Here is a 10043-nt window from a genome sequence, read left to right as displayed (position 1 = left end):
CTCTCAGAAAATTCTGGGATCCAGACACATAGATACTTTCAGACTCAGGATACTGCTGTAATGCATCATAAAGTCTTGCTACTAGTCCTGGGGCCCAATCGACCACCGCCACACTCCAGGACCTCGTGGAAGTAGAGCAAATGAGAAGATTTACCACTTGCATCAGTTTTTATTTTTGGTTTGGTTTTGGTTTGTTTTCTGTTTGTTTTGTTTTGTTTTGTTTGTTTGTTTGTTTTTGGTAAACTGCTGTAGCACCTAACTGCCTGCTTCATGGTGCTTATGGGCTCTAGTTCCCTGGAACTGAAATTCCCAATAAATTCTTTCTTCTAATATATATATATATATATATATATATATATATATATATATATATATATATATAATTTGCCTTGGTCATGGTGCTTTGTCACAGCATTAAGACAGTAAGACAGAAGTTGGTGCCTTGGATAGGTTATTGCTGTGACAGGCTTGACTGTATACTTTTTTTAATGAATATAAAAGATGTACATGCTGAGAGCAATGTGGACTACAGGGGCCCAGCTCAAGAGGTTTCAGAGGGGAACAGTATTAGTAACTGAGCTAGAGACCATTCTTGTGATATTTTTGGCAAAGAATATGGCTACCTTTCGTCCTTGTCCTAAGAATCTGCCCAAGGCTAAATTGTAGAGTTTTGAACTAATTTTAGTAGCAGAAGAGATTTAAAGACAGCCCAATATTAATTCTGTTATATGTTTATTAGTGATCACTCTTATGCAAGTCTATCATGAAAACAAGCAAGTAGTGCAAAAAAATGCAAAATGCACAGTTTGAAGAAAAACAGAGCACCACATAATTTAATTTTGAGCTTTTGGTTTGTGCTAAAGGAGATAAAGAAAAATAAAGGGAGTGCTACCCTTATGGCAGTGCCCCACCTAGCTAACCTGCAAGCTGTTGAGAGTGAGAGAGATAATGAGTTACCTGTTCCTAAGAGCATCAACAAATTAAAACTTATGCAAAATTAATTAAAAGAGGGAACCAAATTCAAGGAGGGAACTGGGTTAGATCCCAAGCAGGCAGAGGCACTTGGCAGCGTGGTTCTAGCTTTAGTCATGAATAATACAGGAATAAAGGGGTCATGGATATTCATCTGTGATTAAGAAGAGCCACTGAGGCAAGGGCATATGGGAGGGGAATCCCTGCATGGAAACCCTGAAAGGCCACTGTGCGAAGATGTGAGGGTGAAGGCTGGACTGTGTTAGAGAGGCAGAAGTGATGGAGAAGGCAGATCCATGGGGTGTCTGCCAAGAAGAGCTGAAGACATGGAGTGGAACCAGCAAGAGAGAAGCATTTTTCAGTAAGCAAAGTTAAAAGGGATCTAAGCCCTTCGACATAGACGGGAGCCACATCTGATCTGGAGTTTGCTCTGCTGGGTTTCAGTCTTGCTTTGGCCCAGCATTTCCTCATTATGCCCAGACTTCTCCCTTTCAGAATGGTAGTATATAGTCTGTGCCACTGTGCATTTGAAGTATGTCATTTGTTTTTTTTTTTTATTTAAGTATTTAACTATTTTTACAAGTATTTGAGTTTTTATGAAATATGTTATTTGTTTCTCACAATGGGTTAGAATTAAGATATTGCTTTGGGTTTCAGAAGAGACTTTGGACTTTTAAACTGTGTTGAGACTGTGGAAGGCAATGTGGACTTTTGAAGTCAGACTAAATGCATTTTGCATTATGATATGGCTACAAACCTATGGGAAGGAACCAGGGAGTAGAATGTGGGGGTTTGTATGAAAATGGTCCCCACAGGCTCATAATTTGATTGTTTGGCTCCAAGGAGGTGGAACTGTTTGGGAAGGATCAGGTGGTATGTAGTCTTGCTGGCAGAGGTGTGTTACTGGGAGAGGGCCTTGAGGTTTCAAAAGCCCATGCCCTTCCCAGTTATCTACCCCATCCCATCATGCTTATAGATGACATGTAAGCTCTTAGCTACTGCTCCAGTGCTATGCCTGCCTGTGTGTTTGCCTGTTACTATGTTCCCTGCCGTGATGATCATGGACCCTAACTTCTCTATAAACTTTCTTCTATAAATTTCCTTGGTAATGATGCTTTGTTGCAGCAATAGAAGAGCAATTTAGACAAAACTGAACCCAAGTCCTTTACAAGATCAGTGTTTTATATATATGATTTATTAGAGTGGCTTATAAGCTGTGGTAGCAGTAGTCCAGCAATGGCTATCTCCTAACAGAAAGGCCAAGGAGACTGGAGTCTCATGCAGTCCATGAGACTGGATGTCTCAGCAGATCCAGTCTACTGCTGGAATTCCAGGGAGGTCCTAGAGAGCTGCAGCTTTCATTCCACACCGGAATCCAGAAGACTTGAGTTCAAACACCAGTGAAGGAAGTGCTCAGGAGAGATAAGCTTGCCAGTAAGAGCGAGGACAGGCAGAGAGAAAGCACAAGATCCCTTCTTCCTGTCCTTTTATGTGGGCTGCCACCGCATGTAGCCCAGATTTAGGGTGGGTCTTCTGACTTCAGATAATCCAGATTTAGGGTGGTTTTCCCATCTCAAATAATCCAAATAAGAAAACTATCTCTCTGTCTCTCTGTCTCTGTCTCTCTGTCTCTCTGTCTCTGTCTCTCTGTCTCTCTGTCTCTCTGTCTCTCTGTCTCTCTCTCTGTCTCTCTCTCTCTGTCTCTGTCTCTCTCTCTCTCTCTCTCTCTCTCTCTCTCTCTCTCTCTCTCTCTAAAATGTGAGCAGCTGCTTGTGTTTCAGTCACTTCCAAATGTCACCTTCCAAGCTGACAGTCAAGACTAGCCATCACAAACACCAAACGCTCTTAACCCTGATCCAGTGCATGGGTGTCTTAGTTAGGGTTTCTATTGCAGCAACAAAACACCACGGCCATTTTCTTGCAGAAGAAAAGGGTTTACTTGGTTCACACCTCCACATTGCAGCTCATCACTAAAGGAAGTAAGAAAAGGAACTCAAACAAGGCAGGAACCTGGAGGCAAGAGCTGATACAGGGGCCATGGAAGGGTGCTGCTTACTGGCCTGCTCAGCCTGCTTACTTATAGAACCCAGGACTACCAGCCTAGGAATGGCACCACCCACAGTGGCCTGGGCCTTCCCCTTTGATCACTAATTGAGGAAATGCCTTACAGATGGCGCTCATGGAGGCATTTCCTCAACTGAGGCTCCTTCTCTTTGATAATTCTAACTTGTCTCAAGTTGACACACAAACCAGCCAGTACAATGGGTGCAATTTTTTGAGGGCATAATAAATCTTTTACATCATCCAAACAAAGCTATGACACAAAATCATTGTCAACAAAAGAACGTAGCATTTTCAAGGAAGAGAAAGCACCCATAGTTGGGAAAGGGCCAGGAAAGAGTGAGCACAGAGGCAGGGAGGAAGGCTGGGAGCTACAGCCATGACCTCCACAGGTGCCAGTCACACATTTTAAACTTAGCAGCAAAGAGGAAACACAGGCAAAGGTGCTAAAAGGGGCAGGAAAGGGAACAAAAATTTTTTGCAATTTCTTAAACTATGAAAAATTAAACAACTCTGTATGAAAGTAGAAGACAGGGAAAATTCAGATCAGATGTTACGTTATCTGCTAGCTCACCAGATTCTAATCCCCAAGGAGCTATGTCTGTTTTGTCCACAGCTGACAGCCTCTACCTTTACCTGACACAGGATGGGTACTCAGTCCATGTGCGAAAGGTCTAGAGGAACGGAAAGCAGATGGCCCTTTGGAGGCCAGAGTCAAACAAATTACTCTTCCAGGACAAACTCAGAACTGAAGAAGGAGCTCAGAAAGAAGCTGGGGCAGTGGGCTGCACTGGTAGAACAGCCCTTCCTTGTGTGATGTGGCTTACAAGTTTCTCTCCCACTGAGTATTAGCAAGTGGGAAAGAAAAGACTGGACCATGACACAGAAAGAATATTCTGGAAGAGAAGACGCATGGCCAAGAGGGCAAAACAGGAAAGCAAATGTTTTAGTTTGTTAGAGAAATGTGTTTCTCACTTTTCTTGAAGCTAGGAATTCTGAAATCAAAGGGCCCACATATTTGGACTTTTACCTATTATAACATGAAAAGAAAAAAAAACAAACAAAAAAACTTGAGACAGGGAGAATCAGGTAGAATTCCAGCAATAACTTACTTCCTTGAAAATGGGCCTGGCCCATTCATGGTGGTGACCCATTCATGGTGGTGGCCCATTCATGGTGGTGGCCCCTTCATGATCTAATTGCCTGTTAAAAATTCCACCTCCCAACACTTGGCACAGCGGCAAGTGAATCTAAAATGAGCTTTAGAGGGAACATCCAAACCACGGCAACCTATATGCCTGCCATGTACCGATCCCTGCCCAGGAGAAGCTCACTATCCAGCAGGAGAGAGAGACTTGAGACCACTGTGGTACCATTGGCTAAAGCCATTTCCCAGGGAGGAGACAGTTGAAGTGCTCCAGGGGCATAGAAGAAGTATCAGCATTCTGCTAAAAGTGTGTTTTGGTGAAGGCACAAAGCGGCCTAGGAAATAATGAGGGACTCCCTAACAACACACATTCATTTACTCCACAGCTTATTAAGCATCTATACGGCACCAGGCTCTGTGTTGGGCTTGAAAGCAGAGTCATACACACTCCTTGCCCTCATATCATTTGTAGTCAGAAGCCACTAGCTGCATAATACATTTACAAATGCAAAACTAAACTTGAAAACAACTAGAAACGAGAGGTACATGGCATTATGAAAAGCAAAATAAATGTATGAATGACAGAGTGTGACTAGCACACAAGGTTATCTACTTATAAGATACAATACTTATGGTGGCTTGAATATGCTTGGCCCAGGGAGTAGCACTGTTACAAGGGGTGGCCTTGTTGAAAGAAGTGTGTCACTGTGGGGGTGGGCAATGAGACCCTCCTCCTAGCCATATGAGAGCCAGTCTTCAACTAGCTGCCTTCAGATGAAGATGTGGAACTCTCAGCTCCTTCTGCACCATGCCTGTCTGGACACTGCCATGTTCCCATCTTGATGATAATGGATTGAACTTCTGAATCTGTAAGCCAGCCCCAATTTAATGTTGGCCTTATAAGAGTTGCCTTGGTCATGGTGTCTCTTCACAGCAGTAAAACCTAACTAAAGAGATACTATATCCCCCTTCTTCTGAACAGACAAAAAGAAAGTATTTGTTCTGCAGGATAAACTAAATTCCACAATCTGCTCTCTGGCAGTTACATTTTGTCAGGCAACCCAGAGCCAGTGATACACAGTCACTCATCTTGTGCACTGACAGGTATCCTCTTACAGAGAAAGGCTTGCTATCCCCTCTTCATCACTGCTTGGAGGTAGTGGTGAGCTATCTCAGGGCAGGTGGATGAGGGAAAGGTAGATTAAGAGAGGAGGAGGAGGAGGAGGAGGAGGAGGAAGAGGAGAAAGAGGAGGAGGAGGAGGGGTTGCTGGCAACTAGATCCACTTTAGTAGCCTTGAAAAGCTTCCAGTCATTGTAAATGTGTATTTAAAAATTCACTTCTGTGTCTTATCTCTCATTCTAATGATTTGTAAGAAAGGTCAAACATATAGGATCATTGGATTATTGCTTAATAATGTAACAAATAATAACAACTCATCATGCTTGTGTCAAGAAACTACTTGAAACCACACTAAATCAGAGCTTGAGTATACACATACATGGGATCTGGGGATTTCACGGCTGAGGAAAATGAAATAACCCCAAACAAGAGAAATTTGGTTTCCAGAAGGTTTTATGATTAACTTGTATGTAGCCCCAAATGCCCTCAGCATGGAAAGGCTGCCTGAATAGGCTGTGCTCACAGAAATGGAACAGTGGGGCTTAGTAAACTGGTAATAACTCCATGCCCCGAGCTTCACTGTGATAAATTCCTAAAATGGAAAAGCCAACAAAGGAAGTATGGTCCATATCTAGCTCACAGTGGGATGAAACAGATTATGAATAGGAGATAGCTTTCTGTTCTATTTTCAAGACCTTTCTGAAGATCAAGCACAATTTTATTAAAGTCTGAGAGACAAAAGAACAGGCAAGCTGAAAGTCTTGGCAACTGCCAGGAAGAGGCGATATGGAGAAACCTGTGCCTTCTCAGTTAGGCACGGAGGTCAGCAAGACAGTGCAAAAGCCCAGAGTGTCAGAGAAGCGTGCTTAATATTGCTGAGTCATGGACTGAGTTCAAAGGACAGCTGATTCCAGACTCTGTGTCCCAAGGCAGAGACACGTGGTTAGAAATAGTTTATTAAGAAAGAAAGAAAAATCACTCTCAAGAATAAGAGCAGAGGGAAAGCACAAAAGCCTATTTTCAAGATCTTTGGGAGTGAGTTTGATTTAGAATCACACGCCTGTCAGAGGAAAATGACTTGGTGTGACTTTATAGCTTATTATGTACTTTCACGCTCACTATCAGGACTATTTCATCCTCCTACCAGCTTTCTATGTAAAATAGGCCCATTACTTGCCTGCCTGTTCTACTTCAGGAATATAAGTGCTCTGCAGGAAACAAGGCTTCAGGGAACAACTCCAGGTCAGGACTCTGGGTGTCAGAGCTCCAGACACACCTTCTTGCAAGTAAGTGCTTTGTCTTACAGTCATTGGATCATTGGATCCTGCCCTGAGCTGAGCACACAAATGTTGCAAGGGTGAAGAGGACAGAGGTCCTGGCCTATGAATGCTTTCACAGTTGCTGTGAAATATAGTTCAGATCTGGAATGTTCTCAAAGGCCTATGTGTTAATGCTTCACTCCAAGCTTGGTGCAATCAGAGGGCAATGGGAACTTTACGAGGTAGGACCTAGGATGAGGCCTCCAGATCCTTAGGGGTGTGTCCTCACAGTCATTGGCAGGACCTCAGTCTCTTCCTGTTGTTCTTTTACTCTCACACCATAAAACAAGTAGTCTTATTGTACCCATGTACCTCTGCCCTAATGTACCTCTCTCTACAGGCTCAGTAACAATAGGGCCAGTTGATCATGAACTGCAATCTATAAAACTATGAGCCAAAATGAACCCTTTTCTCTTTATAAGTTGATTTTCTTGGGCATTTGTTAAGGACAGAAAACTGATGAGCATGGGGGGTGGAGTGTAGGGGATACAGTGAGTGTTATGATTTGCCACAAAACAAGAACAAGTACGGAGAGCACAATGTGCCAGGCACAGACAGGAATGTTCTGTGCCTTTTAGACAAGAATCAAGGACAGAAAAGAAAGAAGAAAGGAAGGGAAGGAGGAAGAGAAAGAAGAAGGGAAGGAGGGAAAAGATTGCAACTGCTCCACTGTCCCACAACGATCCACCTGAACCTCAAGCTGCCTGTGAACCTGTGTTCACATCCATGTACACAAACAAACACACACAGAGACATACACAAACACACAATACACACTCACACACATACTCACACACATATACACATGAGGCCAACCAAGAACCAAGTTCAAGCCGCAGAGCCCTTAGTGTTTGATGTGTTGGTATGTCTGTTAAACTTTAACACTTCCTTTGTCATCTGGCAAACAAATATTCGGAGATCAACTAAAGTCACCTAGGGATAAAATGAAGGATCTAAATTGGCCTCTGGACTTGAAGCTCTGATTTTTCACAGAACCCACTTTCTCTTGAAACAAATATACAAGGTAAACTAAAATGGCAGATGAGGAAATTAAAGAAGGCTTCAAGCCAAGCCAAGAAAGATTCCATGTCTTCATACTGACATCCTGTAAAGAAAACCAAAAGGAGGAATGTAAATCATTGTAGAAGGTTCTAAATGGAGCTGGTAGATCTGTGAGAAAGGAGAGAGGAATATCCTCAAATAAAAACACGAACTATAAGATATTGGCATACGTGAGAATAATACTAACATGTTCCAAGGGAGACCTGAGGCCAGAGGACGATGAGTCTGAGGGCAGTCGTGGATTCATAGTGAGTTCTTCTCTCAAAAACAAAAAGGAAAAAGTTCCAATTAAATATGTATACATTAAATACATAGAGTAATATTGAGTCTTAAAACAGATGAAAAATTCCATAGATAAATATGAACTTTGAGGCCATTATTCAATAAATTAGTAACAAAAAGACAAATATATGTTTCTGCTTATATAGAGTATACAAAAGGTAAATTTATACAGACAGAAAATAGTCTAGAGATGATTGGATATTCAGGAAAAGAGAAAAATGAGGCATTACTTTCTAATGACTGTCATGATTTTAAAATATAGAAATGGAAGTGGTGATGGCAGTTGTATTAGTCAGCTACCAGTTACTATAATGAAATATCTGAGGTGATTAACTTACAAAGAAATAAGAGATCATTTTCTTTCAAGCAGGAGAGGTTCCAAACTGAGCCCATCGTTTTTGACCTCTGGTAGGCAAACTGAAGTAGCAGAGGAAGCAAGTCAACTGAGCTCCTGTTGACTCTATCGAGGGCATGTCCTCCAGTAATCTAAGGACTTCCCAGGTCTCATGTTCTAAGGGACATAACACCTCCCAATAGCAGCATTCTGGGGCTCACACGTTCAACATGCAAACTTCTGGAGGAATAGTCAACATCCAAACTATAGTAGTTATAGTTTATATATTGATATGTAAATATATCAATATATTTAGTGATGCTAGATCGAACACTTAAAATGATTAGGTGGTAAATTTTATTTTAAACATATTTTACCACAAAGATTTTGTTTTTTAAGGAAAAATATGAGTGTGCACCAGAGTGATCCAACCTGAGAAAGACTCATTTCTACGACTCCAGCTTTGGAGGAGGGAGCAGTAGGGTGTCATTATACAGTGTCTCATTTGCCCCAAGCTAGCCTTGAACTCACTGTGAAGCTGACAGCCTCTTGAACTCCTGATTCCCTTGCCTTCACTTCTTGGGTGGGGGAATTACAAGTATGCCCAACCACATACAGCTTGATCTTGACTTTAAGAGAAAGGAATCACACACAAGAATCAGAACAGTTTCTAGAAACTGAAACAACCAGGTGACAGGTTCTCTCCTAGAAATACATCCCCACTGACAGCTTCATTTTAACCCGTGGGGATTCTCAACCTTGCTAACGCTGTGACCCTTCAATATAGACCCTCATGTTGTGATATTTCCAAGGATCTTAGGCAACTCCTGTGAAAGGGTCACTTGACCCCCACCCCAAAGAGTTTGTGACCCTTACACAAATGTGTGTTATCACACTAAAGCCACTCTGGATTGTTTTAAACTAGCTACTTTAATCACTGCTTCTTTAATCACAGAGGAAATGATGCTCTATGACATTCCGAGGGGAGTTACCTCCCCATTGCTGAAAGCACTCTGAGAACAGAATTAATCTTTCCTGAGGATTAGGGGACACTTTCCACTTACCAGGAAATCCCCTTTCCAACTTCAGGAGCTGATTGCTCAAATACAATTGCCAGCTGTAATAAATAAAAATATAGAAAGCCTATATTCTCTATTGGAACCAAAACCTGTTTTGGTTTCAAAACAATGAGTTGTTTCTAAATGTAGGTTGATCATGTGATCTCTACAATATATTATATGAAAAAGAAATACTGTTTGTATGTCTGAATTTTATATTTAACTGGGTTCCTGTGTTTTATTCAGCAACCCTACCATAGGCCATACTCAATAAGATCACACAGAAGCCGCGGGTGAGTTTTGCAGCGTTTAAAGATTAAATGAAGCCGGGCAGTGGTGGTGCACGCCTTTAATCCCAGCACTTGGGAGGCAGAGGCAGGCGGATTTCTGAGTTCAAAGCCAACCTGGTCTACAGAGTGAGTTCCAGGACAGGCAGGGCTATACAGAGAAACCCTGTCTCGAAAAATCAAGCAACAACAACAAAAACAAAAACAAAAAACAAATAAACAAACATAAGGTTAAATGAAAGACGTGTCCTCTTAAAAGATCTGATTTCCAAATTCTTTTTTTCGAAGGTGTCTTTTTGGGCTCCAGACTGACAGAACACCGTCGCCCCTAGCGCGGGCGCGGAAACAGGCACAGAGCACTTGCTGATTAAGGGGCTACTGTGCGGGGGGGGGGGGGGGGG

Source organism: Mastomys coucha, unplaced genomic scaffold (genome assembly GCF_008632895.1).
Source record: "Mastomys coucha isolate ucsf_1 unplaced genomic scaffold, UCSF_Mcou_1 pScaffold20, whole genome shotgun sequence".
Taxonomy (NCBI): domain Eukaryota; kingdom Metazoa; phylum Chordata; class Mammalia; order Rodentia; family Muridae; genus Mastomys; species Mastomys coucha.
The sequence above is the reverse complement of the archived record's forward strand: the minus strand, read 5'-3'. Positions refer to the sequence as shown.